Source organism: Podarcis bocagei (genome assembly GCF_964188305.1).
Source record: "Podarcis bocagei genome assembly, chromosome: 1".
NCBI lineage: Eukaryota > Metazoa > Chordata > Lepidosauria > Squamata > Lacertidae > Podarcis > Podarcis bocagei.
Genome location: NC_138125.1, coordinates 8,638,989 through 8,666,635, shown reverse-complemented (window position 1 = coordinate 8,666,635; position 27,647 = coordinate 8,638,989). Strand labels below are relative to the sequence as shown.

The 27,647-nt window shown below is 48.6% G+C and overlaps 1 protein-coding gene across 2 annotated transcripts in view; it reads right to left on the bottom strand.

The window, feature by feature from the left end:
- DAAM1 (dishevelled associated activator of morphogenesis 1) overlaps positions 1-26,627 on the bottom strand; it is a 184,461-nt gene extending 157,834 nt beyond the window's left edge. The window contains exon 1 of one of the 2 annotated variants that reach the window (XM_081191534.1): positions 26,379-26,627. The gene's annotated coding sequence lies outside the window, so the exon portion shown is untranslated. The remainder of the gene's footprint in view (positions 1-26,378) is intronic. The other variant, XM_081191535.1, reaches the window with a different exon arrangement.
- Between the last annotated feature and the right edge of the window lie 1,020 nt (positions 26,628-27,647).

The following is a 27,647-nucleotide window of genomic DNA, read 5'->3' as shown; positions in this document are numbered from 1 at the left end:
AGGAGGTTAAGGGGTGATATGATAGCCATGTTCAAATATATAAAAGGATGTCACATAGAGGAGGGAGAAAGGTTGTTTTCTGCTGCTCCAGAGAAGCGGACACGGAGCAATGGATCCAAACTACAAGAAAGAAGATTCCACCTAAACATTAGGAAGAACTTCCTGACAGTAAGAGCTGTTTGACAGTGGAATTTGCTGCCAAGGAGTGTGGTGGAGTCTCCTACTTTGGAGGTCTTTAAGCAGAGGCTTGACAACCATATGTCAGGAGTGCTCTGATGGTGTTTCCTGCTTGGCAGGGGGTTGGACTCGATGGCCCTTGTGGTCTCTTCCAACTCTATGATTCTATGATTCTATGATTCTATGATTCTATGATTCTAGGAGAACCCCCAGAACAGCACATGGGGGAAAGAGTGGGGGGGGATAATTCCACCTGTCAAGCCAAAATGCTTGCGCAGGCAGAATCCTCGAGACGGCGCATCACTGAAGGAAGCTTCACAGTTTTGAGAAATCGTGCGAGAGGAAAACCCAATACGCACCGCAACTCAATAAACACCGCGAAGTGTGCTTCTATATTTGGTCAGGACATTCCTTTAATTAATCCTCTTTGCTATTAGTGGAAGCAAACACTTCAGCTGGACAAGACGGCTGGCAGAAATCTCATTTAGGGATCAAGGCAGACTTAATTGGGCTTCAGCAAGACCTGGGCAAGGAAGGGTTATTCGGCAAATAAGAGTTGCTAATCTGTCATTAGATTAGGGCACCCCTCTGCAGGAGGAAGTGACTATAAATTTAATACTTCCAGAACCAGACAAAGCTTTTCTCGGGTCCTCCAATGCAACCAGAATCACCATGTAAACCAAACGAGGAGAAATCAAACCCTTTGGAAACTTTCCAAGGTTAAGGAAAAAAGGTCCCTTTCAGAAGTGTTGTCCGTGGCTTGTTTAAATGAGCATTTCTAAGAAGATTGGAGAAAATTTAAAACTTATTTACAGAAATATTGTAAAATTTTTGAATGCTGATGACATTGAAATGAATTGAAGGGGTTCTAGCAACAAGGTAAAATGTAAGATGGGATTGATAATAGATAAACTAATAGGACATGAATTTGCTGAACCAATTTCTAAAAGGGATACAAAAAAGGGAGACGTGAGGAAGTCAGGAAAAAAAGTTAACTAAAGATGAGAAATAGAGGAAGAGGGAGTTTTTGTTTTCTTTTTTTTCTTCTTTTTTGTGTTTAATGTTTGTATTTTTTGTATTTTGTGATTTTGTATTTTTCTGTTTTTGTATTTTTCTGGACTTTTCTATTGATAAAACCTAATAAAATATTATAAATAAATAAATAAATAAATAAATGAGCATTTCTATCCCATAATAGATGCAGGATAGTCTCGCTTCAGGCATGCTCAGCTTCCACCCAAGGAGAAAGTAGCATATAGGCAAGACTGCTTTCACCCATGAATCTATACCTAAACAGTACAGGTAGAGGGAATACCTGAGAAAATAGAAAACTGGTAGCACTTTAAGGTATTAATTTCACTTTCTAGCCAACCCTACATGCCCGGGCAAGCTTACAATGCAAATTGCGAGCCACAAAAAACACAGGGCAGAGACCAAACGTGAAGACTAAGCATCAAATAAAAACCCAGAACAATATTTATGATAAAAATTGGAGACAATCTGTTATCTCCAGCTGACCACAATTTGAATCGTGCCACAGTAAAGGCCTGGGCAAAGAAAGGAAAGTCTTCAACTGGCACCAGTAAGTAAAAAAAAATACAGTGGTACCTCAGGTTACATACGCTTCAGGTTACATATGCTTCAGGTTACAGACTCCGCTAACTCAAAAATATTACCTCGGGTTAAGTATTTTGCTTCAGGATGAGAACAGAAATCATGCTCCGGTGGCGCTGCAGCAGCAGGAGGCCCCATTAGCTAAAGTGGTGCTTCAGGTTAAGAACAGTTTCAGGTTAAGAACAGACCTCCAGAACGAATTAAGTACTTAACCCGAGGTACCACTGTAGTAACAATGGCACTGATTGTAACTCAGAAGGAAGGCCATTCTATATAACCAAGAGGCCAACACAAAACAGGCCCTGTTCTATGACACCTTGAAACAGCCTCAATCATTGTTAACTCAGGGTTGGAGCCAATAAAGTCGCCCCAGTTCTGCAAGGACTTCTGCTTACACAAGAGGACTCTCCATTGACCCCCTCCCAAAAAATATATTGCAGTACAGATTTGGGATGATGCACAGAGCGGGAGGGAAAGTCCCGAGGTGCAAGTGGAGGTCTTTGCACAACCAGGGCGACTTCGCTGCATACAAACCTCGGTTCATATTTCAGGCCAAACTCTAGAGCAGTGTTTCCCAACCTTTTTTGGGCAAAGGCACACTTGTTCCATGAAAAAAATCTCAAGGCACACCACCATTACAGCCCCGTGACGTCAGCGCGCAGCGTCACGCCGGGAGGGACATGAATTGCTAGCAAATTACATAATCACCTCCTTGAGGGCTGGCTCATCTTCTCCGAAGGCAGAACCCCATTAATTAACAGCACAGACTCACACCATAGCCAAGACGAGGGGGGAAAACCTCAGTCATGCACAGTCATGCACATGTGGGGGCTAAATGAGGACGAAGACCGGGCAGAGAGCAGGGTTCAAATCACCCCACCTGGCCAGGACAATTCCTGGGTGCTCCCTTGGGCCACTCGCCTGACCCACCTCGCAGGGCTGTTGTTGCGAGGATAACACGGGGAGAACCACGCGCGCCCCCGGGAGCTCCTTGGAGGAGAAAGCGGGCGATGAATGCAATGCACGAAATATATGAGAGGCGACCAGGTTTTGCAGGTGAGGGGCCCCCGCCAGCCTCCGCTTCCAACACCCGGCGCAACGACGCCGAAGTTTCCCCCCGGGCTTGGCTCGGGGAGCAGCGCTGCTCCCCCCCGGCTCCCCTTCGCCCTCCCGGCTCTCTCTGCCGCCCACTGGGGACCCCCCTCACCTGCCAAGTCCGGAGCGCCGGTGGAAGTTGCATGCATGCATGCAGGGCGCCGCGTTGCCATTGCATTGCACTGCACTCCATGCAACGCCTGCACGCATGCATTGCCTTGCACGCCCGCCAAGGGGTCTCCCCGCGGTCCGATGCGTCCCCTCCAGCGCGGATGCAGCATTGCAAAAATAAAAAACCCCCGACGCAGCCCTACCTGGGGGGCAGCCTCCGCCGCCGCTCCGCCTCCGCGGGGATCCCCGGGCTCCATCCTGCCGCCCGATCTCCGCGGGGGCGCAGGCAGGCTGCGCGGGGTCTGCGCGGAAGAGCCCCTGCCTGCCCGGCCGCCACCGCTGCGCTCATTCCATGGCCGGGAGAAGAGCGCTTCAAACAAAACGCCCGGCCCGCCAGGCCACGCTGGGAAACGTAGTTCACGCACCCCGCGCGGGCGCGGAGCCCAAGGGCGAGGGGACTACGGATCCCGGCAGCCCCCGCGCCGGGGACGGAGGGGGAGAGGCCGGGTGCAGGGATGGAGGGACGAGTGGGCGAGCGAGTGAGTGAGTGGCAGCCGCCAAGCCTTGGCCGAGAGCCAGGAAGGGCCTCCCCGGAGGAGGAGGAGGAGGGAGGCGCAGAGCGGGAGGGAGGGAGGGAACCCCAGGGGTCATCTAGTGACGGCGCCCCAATCGAAAATTTGACTTAAAAAAAAATCTTTTGAATTTTTTAATTTTTCCCGCGGCACACCAGGCAACATCTCGCGGCACACTAGTGTGCCGCGGAACAGTGGTTGGGAAACACTGCTCTAGAGAACCGAGGCTCACTTGGTTGTGTGGGAGACAGTTGAAGAAAACCTCTTTGCTTCAGTCAGATGCCTTTCGGCTGAAAATACCGCTTGAAAATGTGGCCCTCTCAAATGCATGGAGTTCAGTTATTTTCAAAAAAAATACCCCCACCACCTTTGCTTGAGGAATGTACACACAGGATTAGACGCTGACCTCCAACCAGAGAGCCTGTTTGGCTTTCAAATCCAAACACTACCATATGAACACCTGGTATGCAAATCTCTCATGCAAACTTTTCTTTCAATACTCACACATCACAGGGCACACATTCAAAATGCACAGAGTTTTTCCACAGTCCTCTGGGATTTATGCAGTTTAAGCCGTCCTCAATAATACAGTTTACCGGAGCCTGAAATAGGCAAGATCAGCTTTTCATATTCAAAACCTTCCCCCTTGGGCTCAAGGAATGCAAACATGGCTCATTAACCCTGAAAGGATCAATGTATCTATATATTGCCGTCTTTGAAGCTTGTTTTCTCTTGCTCCAGAGGGCTGGACCCAAACCAATGGATTCCAGTCACAAGGAGGGAGATTCCGACAAGAAAACGGGAAGAACTTTCTGACAGTAGGAGCTGTTTGACAGTGGACCGGACTCCCTTGGAACGTGGCAGACTCTCCTTCACTGGATGTTTTTAAGCAGAGGTTGGACGGCCATCTGTCAGGGATGCTTTAACTGAGATTCCTGAATTGCAGGGGTTGGACTGGATGACCCTCAGGGTATCTACAATTCTATGATTCAATTAATTACCTTTTATGGTACTTGATATGGGCAGACGCACAGTATTAGTACGGTGGTACCTCTACTTGCGTTGACCTCCAGTTATGTATCCTTCAGGATACGTACGCATCAAACCCGGAAGTATTTTTCTGGGTTTCACCATGCGCGCATGCACAGAAGTGCGCTACGCACCGCGCGCATGCGCAGAAGCGTTAAACCGTGCCGCGCCCATGCGCAGAAGCGGCACCTCCGGTTGCGAATTCCTTGGGATGCGACCGGAGCTCCGGAACGGATCCCGTTTGCAACCAGAGGTACCACTGTATTAGAAAATAATATTTGGCCAATATCATCATCATCTGATTTGTATGCTGCCTTTCCACAGTTAAAGGTCAAGGCGGCTTACGTTCTCATAATCCAAATTTCAAACACAGGAACAAAGGTTCTTGCATTAATTTGGTTTTCTACTCTCCATGAGACCCCCAGGTATAGGGCAGTATATAAATTCAATTATATTAATTATTATTATTATTATTATTATTATTATTATTATTATTATTATTATTATTATTATTATTATTTTACAAGGCCCTTAACCGATCTGGGTCCAGGATCCCTCAAAGACCTCTTGATCCCTTATATCCCTGCCTGTTCTTTTGCCAGGCTTTATTTATTTAATTAATTGCATTTATCTCCCACCTTTCCACGCCCTCCCCAGCAACGAGCCCAAGGTGGTGAACACGGTTTTCCTCCCCTCTCCTTCCACCCCCGACAACGACCCTGTAAAGTAGGTTAAGGCTGAGAGGCAATGACTGACCCAAGGTCACCCGGTGAGTTTCGTGGCCGAGTGGGGATTCGAACCCTGGTCTCTCAGGGACTAGTCCGGCACTCTAACCACTACACCACACTGGTTCTCAGGCAGCATCCTTTGCCTCTATCCCAGATTGCAAATGATATATAATTTCATCATGCTCACAGCAGGTGTAGGTACCCTGTGCCCATCTCCTAGGGAATTCCAGTGTTGGTGCTGACCTTTAAAGCCCTAAATGGCCTCGGTCCAGTATACCTGAAGGAGTGTCTCCACCTCCATCGTTCTGCCCGGACACTGAGGTCCAGCGCCAAGGGCCTTCTGGCGGTTCCCTCACTGTGAGAAGCCAAGTTACAGGGAACCATGCAGAGGGCCTTCTCGGTAGTGGCGCCCACCCTGTGGAACGCCCTCCCACCAGATGTCAAAGAGAAAAATACTATATTTTTTGCTCTATAAGACTCACTTTCCCCCTCCTAAAAAGTAAGGAGAAATGTGTGCACGTCTTATGGAGCGAATGCAGGCTGCGCGGCTATCCCAGAAGCCAGAACAGCAAGAGGGATCGCTGCTTTCGCTGCGCAGCGATCCCACTTGCTGTTCTGGCTTCTGGGATTCAGAATATTTTTTTTCTTGTTTTCCTCCTCCAAAGACTAGGTGCGTCTTGTGGTCTGTTGCGTCTTATAGAGCAAAAAATACGGTGACTACCAAACTTTTAGAAGACATCTAAAAGCAGCCCTGTTTAGGGAAGCCTTTAATGTTTAATAGGTTATTGTATTTTAGTGTTTTGTTGGAAGCCGCCCAGAGTGGCTGGGGGGGACCCAGCCAGATGGGCGGGGTATAAATAATAAATATTATTATTATTATTATTATTATTATTATTATTATTATTATTATTATTATTATTCCAGAACCTCTGGCCTTCTATGCTCTTCTTCTCCTTCACTCATCCCCTCTCAAAAGCAACACAAGAGTAAATATTTAGGGCACCCAACCATAAGCTCTTAAAACCATGCAGAGAGAGGACGTGACTAAGCTGATCATCCTTCCTGCACATCGCTGTGTACTGCCCAGCACATTCCTTTGGGGAGATAAGGAGCATGAAGACACTTGCCTATCAAAGCGCACCGAGGGAGCAAGAGTTTCGCCCTTCGCAGCGTGGGAGCTGACAGCAGAGAGAGCGCCCCAGGAACGCTGCAAGCGGCTCTTCTGGAGGAAGGTTACCGAGAACGAAGAGGCAGAGCTTTCCTGGAAGACGTGTTTACTGCCAGGAGCGCAGCGAGCTCCGCTAAAACAAGGCTTGGTATTTTTAGAGCACTTTCCCTGCATAAGGACTCAGAGCACTTTGCCACGTTTGTAAGCAGTCGTTCCACAGGTGTTGCAACACCTGTACTGTGGAACTCCCTGCCACTTGACTGTTAGTCACTGAACTCTTTCAAAATGACTTTATGTTTCAGCAGGGACTTGGCCACATCTGGTCTTAGAACATATTTAAACATCTAAAGAAAGTTTATTGTTTTAACTGTTTCAATGTTTTAGGTATGTTTTAATTGTGTGTTTTTTTTCAGTTACAGAACTGTTTGTCACCCAGGGGGGCAGATAGGGCTTCTCAACCTGGGGGGGTAAGCCATCCAGGGGAAGGAAACTCTGATCCTAAACCTCTGCTGTCTTTGGGGGTATCTTTGGGAGATGAAAGGGCTCAGGAGGATACCGCAGAGGACCTTAAGGTCCATGAATAACCATAGTTTAGAGGTCCCAGGCCCTAAGGGAGTCAGACTTTCCTCCACCAGGGCCAGGGCCTTTTCAGTGATGGCTCCGACCTGGTGGAATGCTCTGTCCCATGAGACCAGGGCCCTGCAGGATTTAACCTCCTTCCGCCGGGCCTGTAAGACAGAGCTATTCCGCCTGGCCTTTAATTTGAACTCAGCCTGATCTTTTATTTCCCTTCCCTTCCTTTCCCCTCCCCTTTTATGAAGAGCACCCACTCTGAGACCCCACAGCTAATTCTCCCCTGACCTCCTCTCTGGCCCAAGTAGGACCAATTCAGCCAGCTAGCCCTGGGGATTACCAAATTGAGTTTTTTATTTTTGAATTTTATTGTTATTCATGTTTTTATACTGTATTTTATGCTGTTTTTATAATTAAAGTGTTTTAGATTTGTTGTTAGCCGCCCTGAGCCTGGTTTTGAACTGGGAAGGGCGGCGTATAAATAAAAATTTATTATATTATTATTATTTTCTAAACCAAAATGTGCCGGAATGCACCTCCCTCAGAAGACCTATCCTAGAGCCCAAAGAGGATAACTTCAGGCTGGGGGGGTGTCATCTCCTGGGAGGAAGAAACAGCCCACCCGCCACCCTTGCCAAATTCTGCAATGTGGATCTCCTACCAAAAGGCTGATATTAGGGGGAATGTGTGTCAAAATGACTATGCTATCGTGAACAACATACAGAAATGCATTCTATGTTAGGCAAGGTTACATTAAAAAAAGGCACTGGGGAAATATCCACTAGAAAGCCATGAAAAGAGAAAGAAATTCGCAAGCGCAGAGCTATGGCGAATTGAATTCAAGCCACGCAAAGCTAAACCATGGTTTGGCATAGCGTGTTGACCTAACCTGGGCTTGTGATTTAGGTCTCCTGGATAAACCATGGGCTGCAAACCATAAGAGGAACCTTGGTTAAACCTTAGCCTGCAGAGAGCTAAACCACCAGCCTGGACAATGTGCTAGGCCAAACGATGGCCGAGGTTCAGAGGGGCAGAGCAACAAAATGTCTGGGAAGGAGCCAAGCAGATGCAGCCGCTTCTCCTACAGCCCACACTTTCACAACAAACCACGGTTTCCATGTCACCAGTGAATACAAGCAAGAGAGAAGATGGGGCAGGAAAGAGAACCGTCAATATTTTAGTTTCACAAACATTTACTAGTTAAATCCTGACATTCTTCCCCTTCTCAAGGAGAAAAGACTTTGAACTCCAAATTGCACAGATCAGGAAAAACAAGATGCACTGGGCAGGATGGGGAAGATGATTATCAAGCTTCGGAATTCCTGAGATTTTTGTTTTGCCTTCTCGTCTTCTGCATACTTAGATCTCCACCCCACAGATCCCAAAAGATAAAGGGCACCCTTCAGCAGTCCGTGAAGAACTTCTAGTGGCACATCCTTCAAAAAGGATCTAAAGAGCACTTTTGGGCATACAGTGAGCGCTTTAAGGACTTGTTCCATGGAATTGGTCAGAACCCTGCCAAATAGCCTAAAGAGCCACTGCCAGTCTGAGCAGACGATGTTGAGCTAAATGGAGCGCTGGTCTCACTCAATATAAGGCAGCTTCCAATGTGCCTCTTGGTAAGCAAAACACTTTGCCTCCCTGGAAGCTAATAAGTTAGCAAAAAATGTATAGAACAAGTACAAACAACTGCTGGAAATGTAAAGAAAAAGAAGGTATCGTTTATCACATGTGGTGGTTGTGTAAGGTAATAAAAGCTTTCTGGGAGATAATATATAATGAAATGGAAAAGCTGTTTAAAATGCTTTTTGTTTAAAAAATGGAAGCTTTTCTATTAGGAACTATAGGTACAGAAGTTCCAACGGACCAGAAAACTCTCTTTATGTATGCGACAGCAGCTGCACGGATGCTACTAGGCCAGGGATGGAAAGAAGAAACAGTCGCTACCAGGGACCAAAGGCAAGCTAAGCTGATGGACTATGCAGAAATGGCAAAGCTGACTAAGGAACAAAGAGGATAAAAAACTTTTCAAAAGAATGAGAAAAAATTATAATCTATTTAAGAGACCATTGCAAGCAAATGAAAACATTAGAAGAATTTTAATCTCACTTGTAATGTAACAAATATTATGGACAATATGGATTGATATAAAATACAGATTATAGAATAATGTTGTTGTTTAGTCGTGTCCGACTCTTTGTGACCCCATGGACCAGGTTACAGACGCTTCAGGTTACAGACTCCGCTAACCCAGAAATAGTACCTCGGGTTAAGAACTTTGCTTCAGGATGAGAACAGAAATCGTGCTCTGGCAGCGCAGCGGGAGACCCCATTAGCTAAAGTGGTACCTCAGGTTAAGAACAGTTTCAGGTTAAGAACGGACCTCCAGAACGAATTAAGTTCTTAACCCGAGGTACCACTGTAGTGTCTTGGTTTGAGAACTTTACCTTGGTCTAAGAACGGAACCCAAATAGTGGAAGGGCACCGGCGGCGGGAGGCCTCATTAGGGAAAGCGCACCTCAGTTTAAGAACAGTTTTGGTTTAAGAACGGACTTCCGGAATGGATTAAGTTCGTAAACCAAGGTACCACTGCATTTGTAAAATCAAATAAAAAGGATTTCATAAAAAAAGGAAGGGGGCTGGATGAAATGACCCTCTGGGTCCCTCCCAACTCTACAACTCTGATTCTATGAAAAACTACTCAAACTCCATCTACCTATGGATTAATGCACTTTCTACACGGTGGTGTTTGGCCAAAGGAAGAAGGATGGTTATGTAGCAGAGAATATCAAACAGCAGAGACTTAAATCATGTGATACAAGTAGGCTATAGATCACATGCCGCGAGGATTCGTCAGCATGATGCTAATTAACTAGGGACTAGTTAGACAGGGATATCAAGTCTTTTTGTTTTTTCACTTTCTCGGAGAGGTCGGTGGGCAGGTTGAGTCCCAAGGGGGGCTCTCAGTTCTTGCTCCAGGAAGCGCATCAGGGAGGGAGTCTGACTGGGGTTAGTACACCTGTTGAACCGTAATGCAGGTGTTCTAAGGCGAGCTCAGGTAGGGCAGAAACCTCGCTTGATCTTGATTTTCAGGGTGAATACAGTTAAAGCAGGGCGTTGCGTCCTGCCTCACTTTTGGGGTTTTAAGCAGGCGGTGTTAGCAGTTATCACAGGAATATCATAGCAGACGTCACTTTTGGATCCTTTGACATCAGCTCTTCTGATTACAGAGGTACCTCGGAAGTCGAACGGAATCCTTTCCAGTAGTCTGTTCAACTTCCAAAACATTCAGAAACCAAGGCGCGGCTTCCAATTGGCTGCAGGAAGCTCCTGTAGCCAATCAGAAGCCACGTCCGACGTTTCAGATTCCAAAAGAACGTTTGCAAACTGGAACACTCACTTCCGGGTTTGCGGCGTTCGGGAGCCAAAACGTTCAACTACAAAGGTGTTCGGGATCTAAGGTACGACTGTACTGTGAAACAGAATGCACCAAGCGTTGGATGGTTCAACCACTAACCATTTTTGCAGCACAAGACTGAGCAAAAGGCTTGAAGCCACGTTTTGCAGATGCAAACCCACAGGCTGAAGTGAAACTGCCTTGATACAAAGCCCTTTTCATTATTAAGAACAGCAAAAGGGGTTTGATACTAGCACTGTTTACCCAGCTACAGAAGCAAACCCATGTAGATTTTCCAGCATCAACAAAGATTTTCTTTTCTTTTTTTAAGTGTCACACTTAAGTCATTCCTTTTAAAATCAGGTTCAACCACCAGACAGAAACCACCTTCTGCTTAAACCTGGTGAGCTGTAAAACTGGCAAAATGCACTATATATATTGAGGGGGGGGGGGTTATAGGTATCAAGGCAGAAACCCAGAAGCATTGCAAAAACCCTAATTTGTGAAAGGTGCTACATATAATCAACCCCTGGGCTTGCTGAAACTATGAAACCTTTTGCTCTCTTTCTTCTTCGAGAAGGGAGGAGGAAACAATCAGCAAGACTTTTGTAGCCAGCGAGATTTTTAGGATGTTTATGCATTTTTAACTGTGTTCCCAGCCTTCTTATACATAAAGATAAGGCTCCACAGCTACTTTTAAGACATTCCCAAGGTCAGAACAGAATGCCAATTTGCTAGATTCCACAGCCTGCTTACTTACTTTCCTAGTGAGGTTCTATACAGTATTCCCGCAGTTTTGCACTACCAATGACTTAGTGAAACCACTTTGATGAAATTATATTTTTAAAAAGGTAAAAAGGTAAAGGACCCCTGACAGTTATGTCCAGTCGCAGACGACTCTGGGGTTGCGGCGCTCATTTCACTTTACAGGCCGAGGGAGCTGGTGTTTGTCCGCAGACAGTTTTCCCAGGTCATGTGGCCAGCAGGACTAAGCTGCTTCCGGCGCAACGGAACACCAAAACCAGAACAGCGCATGGAAACAACGTTTACCTTCCCACCGTAGCGGTACCTATTAATCTACTTGCACTTTTTGGTGTGCTTTCGAACTGCTAGGTTGACAGGAGCTGGGACCGAGCAATGGGAGCTCACCCCGTCGCGAGGATTCGAACCGCCAACCTTCTGATCGGCAAGCCCAAGAGGCTCAGCGGTTTAGACCACAGTACCACCCGCATCGCTGAAATTATATAACCCCGGTTTAAATCGATTAAATTAGTACCCGATTGCTGAGTGAGAAAGAACTACAGGTGTCTTGTTTTAGGGTCCGGTTGTCTGGAATTCTCATTGCAGACTCATCTAAAATAATAATAATCCACAACTTCAGTCCAGATGTGCCATGCATACCATAGTTGTATACAGAAATCCCAAGGGCACCTCTATAGGGATGGAGGTGGGTTAGATCTCCATGTCAAGCAGTGTTTGAAATCCCCCCAGGTACCAGGCGCATTTTGCGACTGGCGTGGGTCCAGTTCCAACCACACGGAGATCTCTAGATGCCAGGTTGGAGACTGGCATCTTCATCTGGCTGACCCCTCCAGCTTTCTTAACCTTAACCCTAATCCTAAACCGAATATCTTATTTACTGCATTTAAAGGTAAAGGGACCCCTGACCATTAGGTCCAGTCGTGGCAGAGTCTGCGGTTGCGGCGCTCATCTCGCTTTATTGGCCGAGGGAGCCGGCGTACAGCTTCCGGGTCATGTGCCCAGCAAGACTAAGTCACTTCTGATGAACCAGAGCAGCGCACGGAAATACCGTTTACCTTCCCGCCGGAGCGGTACCTATTTATCTACTTGCACTTTGACGTGCTTTCGAACTGCTAGGTGGGCAGGAGCAGGGACCGAGCAACGGGAGCTCACTCCGTTGCGGGGATTCGAACCGCCAACCTTCTGATCAGCAAGTCCTAGGCTCTGTGGTTTAACCCACGGTGCCACCCGCGTCCCTTTTTACTGCATTTATCCTCCACCTTTTTATCCAAGGAGTACACGGTTCACCCTCAATTCTCAGCTAATCCCTACAATGACCCTCTAAGGTAGGTTAAGCAGAGGCTGTGACTGGCCCAAGGAGTAGGGATTTGAACCCTGGTCTGCCAGGTCCTAGTCTGACACTCTATCCGCTACACCATAATGGCTTCCTAGAGTCCTTCTGCTATGGGGCAGCTCTATAAATGAAGTAGGTAAATAAATACAGGGAAAGCAAAGAGAAGGATGTGAAATATTTTCCAGAAAGCTTGAATTTCTTTCATTCACAATTGTTTTAGTTGAAGTTTTAATGTGTTGTAAACCGCTTTCAGATTTTTCCTCTAAAATATAAAGCAGTACAGAAATGAAATTAATAATAATAGGAAGAAGAAGGAATTTCCTTGCAAAAAAAAGGCGCCCAGCTATTCCGCTGCAGCAACTGTAAACTAGGTTTAACTCGTCATTTGGCGATTAGCTTATTTTTCTGAGTTTCTTACACTCCCAAGAGATACACAGCTGAACAGCTCCCGAAACAAAGATCAGGACTACAATTGCATTTACAGTCACCTTACACAGTTTCATAGGGATGTGGGTGGTGCTGTGGTCTAAACTACTGAGCCTCTTGGGCTTGCCAATCAGAAGGTCAGCGGTTCGAATCCTCGTGATGGAGTGAGCTCCCGTTGCTCTGTCCCAGCTCCTGCCAATCTAGCAGTTCGAAAGCATGCCAAAAAGTGCAAGTAGTATATAAATAGGTAGCGCTCCGGTGGGAAGGTAAACAATGTTTCTGTGCACTGCTCTGGTTTCAGTGTTCCGTTAAGCCTTTTTACCTTTATACAGTTTCAGATTGTGGGACTGAATACAAGGCTCAGAACATGAATTACATACCTCATGTTATGGACACTTCAGGTTACGTCTTTTCAGGCTGCGTCCCTTTCCAGTACTTCTGGGTTTCACCAGTCAAGCATGCACACGAGCGCCAAACTGCGCCGCGCACCTGCGCAAATACGGCACTTCAGGTTGCACTCTTTTCAGGTTGCGAACGGACCTCCGGAACAGATCCCATTGCAACCAGAGATACCACTGTAATGTCATTTCAGGGTTTTGTTTTTTTTGTTTTAATCAAGTTTCTAGGCCATAAGGAATTGTTTTTCCACCTCTTCCCAAAACACACGGGACAATGCCTGGCGAAACCTCAGTCAGGGCTCTGAATCTATGCAGGTTTCCAGGCAAGAGGGAGAGGTTTCTGAGAGCACCAGCATAGCTCTTTCCTTGCAGGAGCAAATGTTTCAGCAGTTTTTAACCTGGAAGTCTGGTGCAGGAAGAGGGGCGGGAGAGAGAGAGAGAGAGAGAGAGAGAGAGAGAGAGAGAGAAGGATTGTCCAGGGACTCAGCCCAGAGCCTAGGAACTGCTAACAACTCCAGGAAAGGCCGGCACTTACAGGAACCCAGACAGAAGGATACAGCAGGTGAGCCACCTTGGCTGACCGCCCTTCAGCAAATCTCTTTCACACCTCCAGGAGCTGTAGCAGGAAAAACCACTTGGCAGATGGGGGGAGAAGGGGGGGGGGGCAGGGAGAAAGAGAGAAAGTGACAGGCTGAGGGGGAAGCCAGGAAAACATAAACATAACCTACTTTGGAGATGCAAAGTAGGTTTCTGGGACCAAAACAGCACAAGCAGAACACTACGCAATCATCTGCTACGCTAGCAGAGAACAAGGGTTTCCTGGAAACGGGAGACACAAAGGCTGCTCCAGCCCCATGCTGCTGGGGACATGCTGCAGTCGTACACTCCTGGAATCGTAGAATTGGAAGGGACCTCCAAAGGTTGTCTAGTCCAACCCCCTGCAATGCACTCAACCTAGATCATGGGTAGGCAAACTAAGGCCCGGGGGCCAGATCCGGCCCAATCGCCTTCTAAATCCGACCCTCGGACGGTCCAGGAATTAGCGTGTTTTTAAATGAGTTGAATTTATTTAAAATACATCTCTGGGTTATTTGTGGGGCATAGGAATTCGTTCAATTTCGCCCCCAAAATATAGTCCAGCCCACCACATGGTCTGAAGGATGGAAAAAGGCTGAAAAAGTTTGCTGAGCCCTGACCTAGATGTATGAGTTTCTGGGTCATTATTGATAGTCAGGAAGAAATGAAGGCAACTCACAATTCCCTAAAAGCCAGGACCTCTGTAGCCTTTGAACTGGCTCCTACCGCCACCCCTAACTGAAACTGTGTGCCTCTTACACGAGAGGTCCAGAAGGCAGCAACACAAGAAAGGGCCTTTTCTGCAGTGGCTCCCCATTTGTGGGGACCGCCTCTCCTGGTATGTCCCACGGAGGACCTTACGGTCTTCAAACAAAAACATCTTGGTGATCCCAGGCCACAGGGAGGTTAGGCTGGCCTCAACCAGAGCCAGGGCTTTTTCGGCTGTGGCCCCAATCTGGTGGAACGCTCTGTCCCAAGAGACCAGGGCCCTGCGGGGCTTGACATCTTTCCGCAGGGCCTGCAAGACAGAGCTGTTCCACCAGGGCTTTGGCCAAGGGCTTTGGCCTGACCCCCCTCCTTTGGTAATCCTCATAGTACTCTAGCCATTAATTTGATTTTGAATTGATTTTAGAATGAATTGATTTTAGAAGGTATTTCAATTAATTGATTGTGATTTTATGTAAACTGTGTTATTTTCACTGTTGTTAGCCGCTCTGAGCCCGGCTTCGGCTGGGGAGGGCGGGATATAAATATATTATTGTTGTTGTTGTTGTTGTTTTGTTGTTATTGTTATTATTATTATTATTATTACTTTACACCTTTAGGCCACTTTAACAAGGCCTTTGACATCCAATGCACATTTAAAATGTGTTGGGGGGATTATTGATTTGCTTTTGTTTTGTTTTTTATTATGTATTTCATGTTTTTATATTGTGATTTTACATTGCAGCTGCCCTGAGACCTGCAGCTTTGGGCGGTATGCAAATAAATAATGATAACGGTAACAATAATTTTCAATCCAAAAGAAACACAGAAATGTGGAGAACCGAATTTACAACTGGAAAGATGAGAAACCAAGAGAGTGAAGATGGACAGATCCATTCATCTCTACTCTGAATACCAGTTTCTACAATTCCCAAGTGGGGAGGGTGCAGTTGGGCTTAGGGGTCCTGCTGGAGGGTTTGCTAAAGACCTGGGGCAGTGAGAACAAGTTGCTGGACTGATCCATCAGGGCAGCTCTTATGTTCACATCTATTAAAAGGTAAAGGAAACCCCGACCGTTAGGTCCAGTCGTGACCGACTCTGGGGTTGCAGCGCTCATCTCGCTTTATTGGCCGAGGGAGCCGGCGTACAGCTTCCGGGTCATGTGGCCAGCATGACTAAGCCGCTTCTGGCGAATAAGGGCAGCGCACAGAAACGCCGTTCACCTTCCCGCTGGAGTGGTACCTATTTATCTACTTGCACTTTGATGTGCTTTTGAACTCCTAGGCTGACAGAAGCTGGGAGCTCACCACGTCGCGGGGATTCGAACCGCCGACCTTCTGATCAGCCAGCCCTAGGCTCTGTGGTTTAGACCATAGTGCCACCCACATCCCATTTCACATTTATTAGATATTATTTATTTTAATGAATTAACTGCCACAGAGTGTTAGCCAGCATTGTGTTTTTCAGGAGCATGTGATGTCCGCAAGCATTCTTCCCCCAAAATAGGATACAGTCATACCTCGGGTTACAGACGCTTCAGGTTGCGTTTTTTTCGGGTTGCGGACCGCCAAAACCCGGAATGGGTTACTTCCGGGTTTCGGCGGTCTCGCATGCGCAGAAGTGCTAATTGCGCTTTGCGCATGCGCAGAAGCACCAAATCACAACCTGCACGTGTACAGACGCGCAGACACAGGTTGTGAACGTGCATCCTGCATGGATCACGTTCATAACCCGAGCATCCACTGTATTTCCCTGTGGACACAACTGCTTCCATACCATCTTCCAGTCCTACATTTTGCAAGTTGTATGTCTCGGTACGCAAGTGCCGTTCTCTCTCTCTCAGACACACACACACAAAACAAGGCCTGTTTGGGATCCAGGTTTGCTTTCACTTCTGTGATAAGCCGTGGCATTGAAGAGTTATTTTTAGTCCCTGCAGAACTGATTAAGTCGCTGCTGGAAAGGCCCACCCCGTTCCCAGCTGAGCTTCTCCCCTATCAAAAAAAGAAAGGTTGCCACATTTTCAGAAAGGCGGGAGGCGGAGGCAGCAATAACTCCCGTGAACAGACCGTAAATACAAGCTACTTCAAGGAGAACACCGTGTGTCGTTTCAAAGGCAGCTTCTGATCTTGGAAGCCCACTGCATTTTTAAAAATAGCAATAAAAACTTGGGAGCATCGCTTGTAAAATAACTGAATAACTACACACCTGCGAGTGTTGGTCCTGACCCCGCAAGGTGTTGTGCACATGTCAAGTTTCCTTTATCCCACCCTTCCAACACATGGTCGGACCAGTTCTGGGCTGCTGCATGCTTAGCTCAGCTGCTTGGGGGAACAAAAAGATGACAAATTCTGAGAAGCTACAGGAACAGCAGTATAGGAGAGAATACTCTGATCCAGAGCATGGAAACACATGGAAACACGGCCTCGGTCCTATATACCTGAAGGAGCGTCTCCACCCCCATCGTTCTGCCCAGACACTGAGGTCCAGCGCCGAGGGCCTTCTGGCGGTTCCCTCACTGTGAGATGTGAGGTTACAGGGAACTAGGAAGAGGGCCTTCTTGGTAGTGGCACCTGCCCTGTGGAACGCCCTCCCACCAGATATCAAAGAGAAGAAGAACCACCAGACTTTTAGAAGACATCTGAAGGCAGCCCTGTTTAGGGAAGCTTTTATTGTTTAACAAGAAGAAGAAGAAGAAGAAGAAGAAGAAGAAGAAGAAGAAGAAGAAGAGTTTAGATTTGATATCCTGCTTTATTACTACCCTAAGGAGTCTCAAAGCGGCTAACATTCTCCTTTCCCTTCCTCCCCCACAACAAACACTCTGTGAGGTGTGTGAGGCTGAGAGACTTCAGAGAAGTGTGACTGGCCCAAGGTCACCCAGCAGCTGCATGTGGAGGAGCGGAGACGCGAACCCGGTTCCCCAGATTATGAGTCCACCGCTCTTAACCACTATACCACACTACACCACACACAAAATACAGACCATTGTATTTTAATATTTTGGTGGAAGCCACCCAGAGTGGCTGGGGAAACCCAGCCAGATGGGCGGGGTATAAATAAAAAATTATTATTATTATTATTATTATTATTATTATTATTATTATTATTAAATTTATATACTGTACTATATCCAATGATCCCAGGGCAGTGCACAACATTAAGAACATATTTTATGGAGCATAATAATAAAAACATAATTCAGTCGTACCTTGGTTCTCGAACACCTTGGTACTCCTACGTTTTGGCTCCTGAACGCCAAAAACCCAAAAGAAAGTGTTCCGGTTTTTGAACGTTTTTCGGACGCCGAACGTCTGACACAGCTTCCACTTGAGTGCAGGAAGCTCCTGCAGCCAATCGGAAGCCACACCTTGGTTTTCGAACATTTTGGAAGTCGAATGGACTTCTGGAACGGATTACGTTCGAGAACCAAGGTACAACTGTACAGAGCATGATAATAGACAGAGTCAACCAGGGGTAGTAAGCCAGTGTAGTGGTTAGAGTGTCGGACTAGGACCTGAGAGAAACCAGGGTTCAAATCCCCACTTGGCCATGAAATTCGCTGGGTTACCTAGGTCCAGACACTACCTCTCAGCCTAACCCACCTCACAGGGTTGTTGTGGGGATGAAATGAGGCAGAAGAGAACCATGGATGCCAGCTTGATCTCCCTGGAGAAAGAGAAGTTCTAGTTTCATCTCCATCCTGCTGAGTTCGAGAAGAGCAACACTGAGGCTGAGAAACCCGACAACCAGCTCCACTCCTCTGGACTGCTTCAAAGGAAGAAGGCAGACAGGCAGGTGCAGGGTGGTTGAGGGCAGACTAAGGTGCTTCTCAAACTTGGGTCCCCAACTATTGTTGGACTACAACTCCCGTCATCCCTGACCACTGGTCCTGCTAGCTAGGGATGATGGGAGTTGGAGTCCAACAACACCCAGAGACGAAAGTTCAAGAAACCCTGCCTTAATGGACCAGACACTATTAGGTCTCTCCTCTTTTTGCTAGGTTAACTCAGATTCCTCCCCAAGGCTGCCTGCCATCTCACAGGATATTTTAATACAGAATTGTAGAGTTGGAAGGGACCCAAAGATTCATCTAGTGGGGTCAGCAAACTTTTTCAGCAGGGGGCCGGTCCATTGCCCTCAGACCTGGGGGGTGGTGGACTATATTGGGGTGTGTGTGTGAATGAATTCCTCTGCCCCACAAATAACCCAGAGATGCATCTTAAATAAAAGGACACATTCTACTCATGTAAAAACACACGATTCCCGGACCATCTATGGGCCGGATTTAGAAGGCGATCGGGCCGGATCGGCCCCCCCAGGCCTTGGGTTGCCTACCTCTGATCTAGTCCAACCCCCTGCAATGCAAGAACCTCCGTCTGTAAGCCTTTAGGATTCAGGCTTCCTCTTCAAATGCCAATTCTACAGCCCTCCAATTGGCCATGGGGGGCATCTATTCCTGGGGGACAGGGATGGGGCATGTTGCCTTCTTGCTACCTGTATGCTTCCCATAAAAATCTGGCTAGCCCCTGCTAAAAAGAGAACAATGTGCAAAAGCAAGCCTTGGATCTGATCCAGGAGGATGTGGAATTTGAACATGGCAACAGAATGTGCTCAATGTCCCCCACCTGTACCAAACAACTTGGAAGCAGTCCTAGCTTAGCAGAGACCCAAGCGAGCGTTTCTTCAGGGAGCAAATGCTAGCTCTGCGGATTTGCAACAAGCTCTGTAATCAATAATAAACCACCCTGGATTTCTTGCAAAAGCCCAGTCTCCACCCCTGCCTAGAGCTACGCAGTCTCTCTTTACACAGATGGCAGAATTAGCAATCAAACCACCAGCAAACAGAGAAAGAAAGTGGGGGAAGCTCTGCTTCCTCATCTCTGTTTAACACAAAGCCGGGGAAACAACCAGCTCAACGAGGCAAGCAGAGATCGCCCAAGATGCTGCGAAGGAATGCGTGGAAAAGGCGGTTTTGCAAAGATGTCGGCAACCCCAACTTTTGGGAAGACAGGCTTAAAGGACAGTGACTGGCTGGCAGGGTGCCCAGGCCTTTTGGCCATGCTGGAAGACTGTGGGCACAATCGTTCTATCACCGACAGTGCCACCTATATACACGGCGTGTCAGAGCAATATGAGAACAGGTCCCTGCCTGCAAGGAGCTTGCAACTGGCCTATATTTCGACAGAGGGAGAAAAGGATGGCACGATTTAGACAGGGCGAAGTGGGGATTTGAACCCTGATCTCCCAGGTCCTAGTCCAACACCAACATGGTGTAGTGGTTAAGAGCGGTAGTCTTGTAATCTGGGGAACCGGGTTCGTGTCTCCGCTCCTCCACATGCAGCTGCTGGGTGACCTTGGGCCAGTCACACTTCTCTGAAGTCTCTCAGCCCCACTCACCTCACAGTGTTTGTTGTGGGGGAGGAAGGGAAAGGAGATTGTTAGCCACTTTGAGACTCCTTGGGGGAGTGAAAGGCGGGATATCAAGTCCAAACTCCTCCTCCTCCTCCTCCTCCTCCTCCTCTTCTTCTTCTTCTTCTTCTTACCCAGGGGTCAGTAACCAGGACCAGAAGTGGCCCACAGGGGTTGTTTAAAAGGCCCACAAGCCGCCCCCAAACTGAGGCACCCACTTAGTGAGTCCCCGCGCGGAATCGCGTCTGCACAGACACCGGAAATCACGTCTGCGCAGATGCGATCCGGCCCATGGAGCAATCTCCGTGGGAGTAAACTGGCCCAGGCGAGGTAAACCTTGCTGACCCCTGTTCTAACCATTACACCACAATGGCTTCTTATAGTACTTCTGCTATGGGGCAGCACTATAAATTGAGTAGACAAATAAATATGGGGAAAGCGCTTAGTGAAGGATCTGAAATATTCTCCTTGAAGCGTGAATTTTATTCTGGATTGTTTTGTGTGACATAAATGAGGAGAGGGAGACCCATATACACCACCTTGAGGAGGAAAAGGTGGGATATAAATGCAATTAATAAAAAGAAATTCCCATCATCCTCCCACCTGCAACTCCCATCATGCTCTTTCTGTCCCCCTAATGTTAAAAAGAAGTCCATGATGACAATTGAATGTGGTACATCTCAATGCAAATGTCACTCCCTGCAAAATCCTTCCAGTAAAAGATTTAAGGTCTATTGTTTGACCGCTGCAGAAACTTGGGACTTATTCCCCAATACCATACGGCCTGTTCCTGAGATGTTGTTTCAAGCCTGTCAGTTCCCGCTAACATCAATGTTGCCTCAGCCCCTTGGCCTGAACATGGACTGAGCGTCAATTCAGCTACATCAAAATTGGCAACACATCAGCCGAGTGAGAATATCTACTGTCCAGCCTGGAGCTGCATCAAGTAGCACGATGGTCTCAACAGCCCAAGTTCAACTCCCTGCCCGTCTTTGAACTCAACAGGAGACTGGGCTGAGTCACCAATCCCTACATAAAAAGGCAGGGAATCGTCATCATGTCATTCACAGGGTTACTGGACTCAAAAGAGATAAGGATTATAAACGCATGTTGCTCACTTGAAGCTTCCGAGATAAGGATGCTCTTGACTGTTGGCCAACATCTTGTGCAAATGACACAGCCACATGTCCATTTCACATCCAGGTATGTACATGCATACAGGGACGCGGGTGGTGCTGTGGGTAAAAGACTCAGCGCCTAGGGCTTGCCGATCGAAAGGTCGGCGGTTCGAATCCCCGCGGCGGGGTGCGCTCCTGCTGCTCGGTCCCTGCTCCTGCCCACCTAGCAGTTCGAAAGCACCCTTAAGTGCAAGTAGATAAATAGGGACCACTTACTAGCGGGAAGGTAAACGGCGTTTCGTGTGCTGCGCTGGCTCGCCAGATGCAGCTTTGTCATGTTGGCCACGTGACCCGGAAGTGTCTCCGGACAGCGCTGGCCCCCGGCCTCTTGAGTGAGATGGGCGCACAACCCCAGAGTCTGTCAAGACTGGTCCGTATGGGCAGGGGTACCTTTACCTTTATGTACATGCATACAAATCTTGTTGGCCATATATGTTGGAATCAGATGCCTGGGGAGGGAGGAGACTCTGCCACTCTCTCAAGCTGGCCATTGAGTCGGTCAGATTTTAAGGACGGACCCTCCCCGAATTTCTAGGCCTTGCAAGCTTTCCGTGATTCTGAAAGAAGCGTTATTCTGAAATGCACAGAGCTAGGACACACAGGTCTACCAGTCAGCATCAGAGACTGTTCTCCTTTTTCCTTTGCTTGGACTTGGGCCCCATCTGCACTATGTATTTAAAGCAATATCATACCACTTTAGGCGGCCGTGGGTTTCCCCCAGAGAATCCTGAGAACTGCAGTTTGTTAAGGGAGCTGAGAGTTGTTAAGGAAACCCTTATTCCCCTCGCAGAACAGCAATGCCCAGAGTGCCCTATGGAAATTGTAGCTCTGCAAGGGGAGTATAGGGGTCTCCTAAGAACCCTGGGCTCACTGGAAGGACAGATCCTGAAGCTGAGGCTCCAATACTGTGGCCACCTCATGAGGAGAAGACTCCCTGGAAAAGACCCTGATGCTGGGAAAGATGGAGGGCACAAGGAGAAGGGGACGACAGAGGACAAGATGGTTGGATAGTGCTCTCAAAGCTACCAGCATGAGTTTGACCAAACTGCGGGAGGCAGTGGAAGACAGGAGTGCCTGGTGTCCTCTGGTCCATGGGGTCACGAAGAGGCGGACATGACTAAACGACTAAACCACAACAAGAATCCTGCCCCCCCCTTAACAAACCACATATCCCAGATTCTTTGGGTGAAGCTATGACTTACACAGAGTGTCTGTGCTATGACAGTTAGTCTGTCTTGGCCAGCCTTGTCTACTGTCACTAGCAGACGACATCCAAGGCCCCAGGCAGCGGTTTCTTCCTCCTCTGCCTTCTACACTTGCTCTGCTGCTGAACTATGACCACACCTTACGCTGAGTATAAAAAGAAGACTTTGCATTTGTATATATTTACATAGATCCTGCAGAGAAAATGAAATTACAAAGCAAGTTTTAGTGCGGGGCGACATCCGGATACAATGAAGAGCTCTGAGCAAAATTCTTATAGTACATCGCTGCAGAACAGAAGCCCAGGACAATCGCAGAGGATGGTATGAAGGCAAATGAGGCCACCACCACCTAAGCTAAGCAGAGGGCCACATCTGGCCAGTGCCTGGGTGGAAGAGCACCCCAGAGCTACACATAACCAGTGTTTGAAATTAGCCAGGCACCAGGTGCATTTTGCACCCAGCTATCAGCCACTTGCGACCAAGTGAAGATTCCTGGGTGCCAGGATGGTGCCTGACATCTCCACCATCTGGGGATCATTGGGTCTGGACTGTTTTCACACACTAACACCCCATCCTGTAGATCTCTATCAGTTATGTTTTATCTGCACCATCAGAATAAATTTCAGGAACCAAAATGCCTGTTTTTCTGTGCAGCCTGAGCAGGAGCAGTGAACAATATTCTAGTTAGTCCCTGTAGCTTGTCTTGACTTCCCCCACCCCACTGCCCTGCTCCCAGTTGTGAAGAATATTCTTACATTATGAATGGTCAGTGTCAACATTAAGAAAAAGAGGTCGGAATAGGTCAATATTTGTGTGGACTGTCCCTGGATCAAGTGACTTTTCTTCTTTAAGTTCTCAAAGCTCTTAAACTAGCTCAAGGTAGCCATCTGAACTAGCCAGATGTTTAACTGAGAAGCAATCACAGTCAGTTCATCATTTGAAAAAGACGACTTTGGAGCCGTCTTGCCCCCAAATGGCAACTAGACATTCTGCTTTGGCGACTGCAGCCTTGGTTTAAGGAGCCATTTGGCGCCTAGCTTATATACCTGAGTTTCTAACACTGCATAAAACACACTGCCCTGGCTTCCATGATGGGAAGCAAGGCGAGCTATTAACTCATGTAAGAAAATGTAACCAACGAAGCTATTTCACAACGCCCTCTCCGCAAGAGTTTCTTCCGACAGTCTCGGCCTCCACCCAGGCTTTGCAAGGCTCCCCACGACGCAGAGCTTGTGCAAGAAGAACAAAGCCGAAGCGTCTTTCTCCCCGCTGTCTCTTGCAACAAGTGCCAATGAGCAGCAACAGTGTCACCGTGGAGTGGAGTCAGCAAGGAGGAAGAGGAGGAGGAGTAGAGGGAAACACCCCATGGGATTAAGAGTGTGCGATGCCTGCCTACGCATCTGCAGAGAGACAGCTCTAGCAAATGAGTAGGTACTCAAGGCTGTTCCACAAACGTAACAGGGGAACCCACCCACACCCGTTGCTAATAAAGCAGCCTTCCTTGTTCACAGCGTGTTGTACAACACACGCCCAAACCACCCATATTCCCTGCTTTAATATAGGGACAGAGCAAGGAGAGAGAGCAAAATGGGCTTCTCAGTTGCGCTGTCGCCATGAAATAAAATAAAGCTATGAAACGGCTACAGGCAGACACTCATTTTTCTTTTGACCATAAAATGAAACACAGCCGTCACAAGACTCAAGACCGCAGACACTCATCTGAATTCTGTCTTTTGAGAGATTTTGTGTGTGGGGGGGAGACCACACCCTCCCAGTTACCAGGCAAAGGGGTGGAGAAGACTCCAGATCTACTGGGGAGGGGGCTCTGTGCGTGAAAAATCGCAATGATTCCAACTGCAAGAGTAACCATAGCAACCAGATTTCCAATGCCCCCTCCCCTCTCTTTCTCTCTCTCCTGTTGCAGACACTTTCTCCTTCAAAAATCCTCAACTCGGATGAGGTTTTGTTATCGCTGGGGGGGAGACACAGCATGCAGCGCACATAGGAGAAAACAGAACTGAAATTCAACAGATACATCTATATGCACACAGGCAATTCCTGCCTCACCTAGTTGGCCACTAGGTTTTCTGATGGCCTGCCGCCCAAGCAATTGTGCAACTGAATCTGGGGAGCAGGGAAAGACCACCCACATCCCTCAGTGGGTATGTTAAAGGTGCACCTAGGTATAATAAGGCGAAGAGCGGAAGCAAGCCTCATCTCCCTAAATCCTTTGGGGGAGAGAGAAAGGAAGGAAGATAGAGAGACCAGGTGGCAGGAACAGCCAACAGCAGTTTCTGCATCTTCCACAGGGGGAGGGAAAAGAAAAACCTGATTAGCCCATCTTTCCCCCTGGAGAAAATAGGTTTAAATAGCTGATTATCTGGAACCCTGCCTGCTCTTTATCGAAACACAGGGAGGGCACAGATCGAGACATGTCCAGCTCCTGCCCTGAAAATGTGAAGCAACAGTATTTTTTTAAAAGGAAGAGTGCATCTGTGCATGCGTAAACATGGAAGTCTCAATTTTTTTTCTGAATGGCATTCCAAACTCCTATTTCTGAAAAGGCAGCACTGCCTCCGCCTTGCAACTTTTGTCTCCTAGACATCCAATTCCTTCATCGTTAAGGATTCCAATTCCTTAGACACCGGGTATTAGCATTTCAATATTAGCGTAGTCATTAATATTAGCTGGCAGGCTTCCCATGGGGGCATCCAGCTGGTCAATATGAGGGCAGGATGCTGGGCGAAATGGGCCACTGGCCTGATCCGGCGGTGGGGGGGGGGGCTATCATGTTCTTAAAGGGACTGTAAAAAACATCAGAGGGGGGGAGGGAGCAGCTGTCCGCAACCAGGAGGCGTTCTTGCCTTTATTTTCTTTTTCTTTCTTTGCAACCCCTTCTGCAAGTGTGCAGCTCAACTCTTTAGGAAAGGTAATTGGGAAGGGGGGGGGGGAAACGGGGGAAAGGTGTTGTGATCCCGAGGTGGCAACACGCGTGCAGACACACGCTCCCATACTGCGGTATTGCTGAAACCAGTGGAGACATCCACGCCTCCTTTTCCCCTGGATGGAGAAAAGCCACCCCAAGAAATCCGCAGGAATCAAAACTCTCCTCCCCAACCCGCCCCCCCCCCGCTCCAGGCACCTTTGAACCCGAGGGGTGGGGTAGGGGTGCGGTGAGAGCACATTTTAACACACCCCTCCCAAAAAAGAGACCGAGAGTGAGAGAACTCGTGGAGGAGGTTTTCTACTCGACCTCTCCCTCTCTCCAACCGACACCCCACCCCATCCCGGCCGGTCCCATTGAAAGGAAAAGAAAGCCGCAGCCGAAATGAAAGGGAGCAGCGAAGCCTCTCTCCACCCGCCCTCTCCGCATCTGCCCCTTTTGTTAGCCAAAAAAACCACACACAGGCACAAAAACACGTACACACACACACAGGATCGCTCCTCCCGGCGCAAACTGCAGCGGGGAAGCCGCACAAACCCAGGGCGCCCCCTCCCCAGCCGCCGCCCCCCAGCTGTTCCCAGAGATACAGAGCCTCCAGCGCCCGGAGAGATCTCCCCCTCCCAAGGAAAGGCTGGGAGTTTAAAGTTTGGCTGGTTTTGTTCCCAGCCCGTGCCGCCCCCTTGGCAGGCTTGGGCGCTTCCCTTTCCCACCCCACCCGCCCCCTGTTCGCCCGAGCGGACACCGCATCCCCATGCCGCCACCCCCCAAAATAGTCCGTTTCCTTCGGGGTCCTTCTCCCCTGAGGAAAAGGGAGAAGGAAAGCGCTGCTCCGGAGCTCACCTTCCCCACCAGCGCTTCCCCCTCCCCGGAAGGTAGCGCCGCTTCCTCCGGCCCCGTGCGTAAAAACGCAGAGCCCGGCCCGGCTCTCCAAGCGAGCGGCGCGTCCGATGAATGGCGAGAGGCGCAGGAGAGGCTTACCTGGCGCTCGCTCCATCCCGGAGGAGGCGAAGCCCGCTCCGGCTGCTTCTGATCCTTCTGTCCCCGGCTGCTTACAAAAGGAGCCCGGGAACCAGGCTCGATCTCGCTTCCTCCTCCTCCTCCTCCTGCCGCCGCCACCAGCAACGGCAGCAGCGCCTGCCTCCCCTCGCCTTACCAGCCCGCAGGTGACATCATCCCCTTTTGGCCCGATAGGATACAATGCGAGTCTCCGGCTGTGCGTAAAGGGAGGCTCGCGCGGAGCAAGCCGCTCCTACCAACCCGCCCGCCCCCCGCGCGCTCCCGCCTGCCTGCCGCCCCGCGCGCCGCCGGGAGATGGAGTCCGAGGACGGGATCCTTGGGCACGCGCGGCGCTCCGAGAAGGACTACGTTTCCCAGGAAGCACGGCGCGGTCTCCCTCCCTCCCTCTCCACCAAACACCAGCTGCTGCTGCTGTAGCTTGGCTGACTTTCCCCCAAAAAATCAAGACGGGGAGTTTCGTTTCGGTCAAGCAAAGGAGGCGATTTGACACCAAACTGGGAGGGATAGTCAGTGTCACGGAAGACAGGATCAGGAACCCAGATGACCCGAACAGCTTGGAGACCTGGGTCCAAGCTAACAAAATGAATTTCAGACCACAACTGGAATACTGTGTCCAACAGGGTTTCTTCTTTTCTAGAAAAGGGGGTGCCGGAACTTGTTGACCTTTTATTAGGGGGAGCACCCACTCAGAGTTGTTTAGATTTTTTTAGCTGCAGGGGGAAAATAAAAACTTTGGCCACTGACCTCCGCCACTCTGCTGCCCGCCACCTCCACTGGGCAGCCCCGAGCGCCCTGCTGCTCAAAGGGGACGGCACCACAACACCCCCCCAGCCACGCTGGGTGGCTTCCAGCAAAATATAAAAAAGTAATAAAATGTCAGACATTAAAAACTTCCCTGAACAGGGCTGCCTTCATATGATTTCTAAGTCTTATGTAATTCTTTATATCCCTGACATTTGAAAGGAGGGCATTCCACAAGGCGGGTGCCACTACCGAGAAGGCCCTCTGCCTGGTTCCCTGTAACTTTACTTCTCGCAGTGAGGGAACCGCCAGAAGGCCCTCGGAGCTGGACCTCAGTGTCTGGGCTGAACGATGGGGGTGGAGACGCTCCTTCAGGTATACTGGGCCGAGGCCATTTATTTCCTTGACATCTGATGGGAGGGCCTTCCACAGGGTGGGTGCCACCACCGAGAAGGCCCTCTGCCTGGTTTCCTGTAACCTCACTTCTCA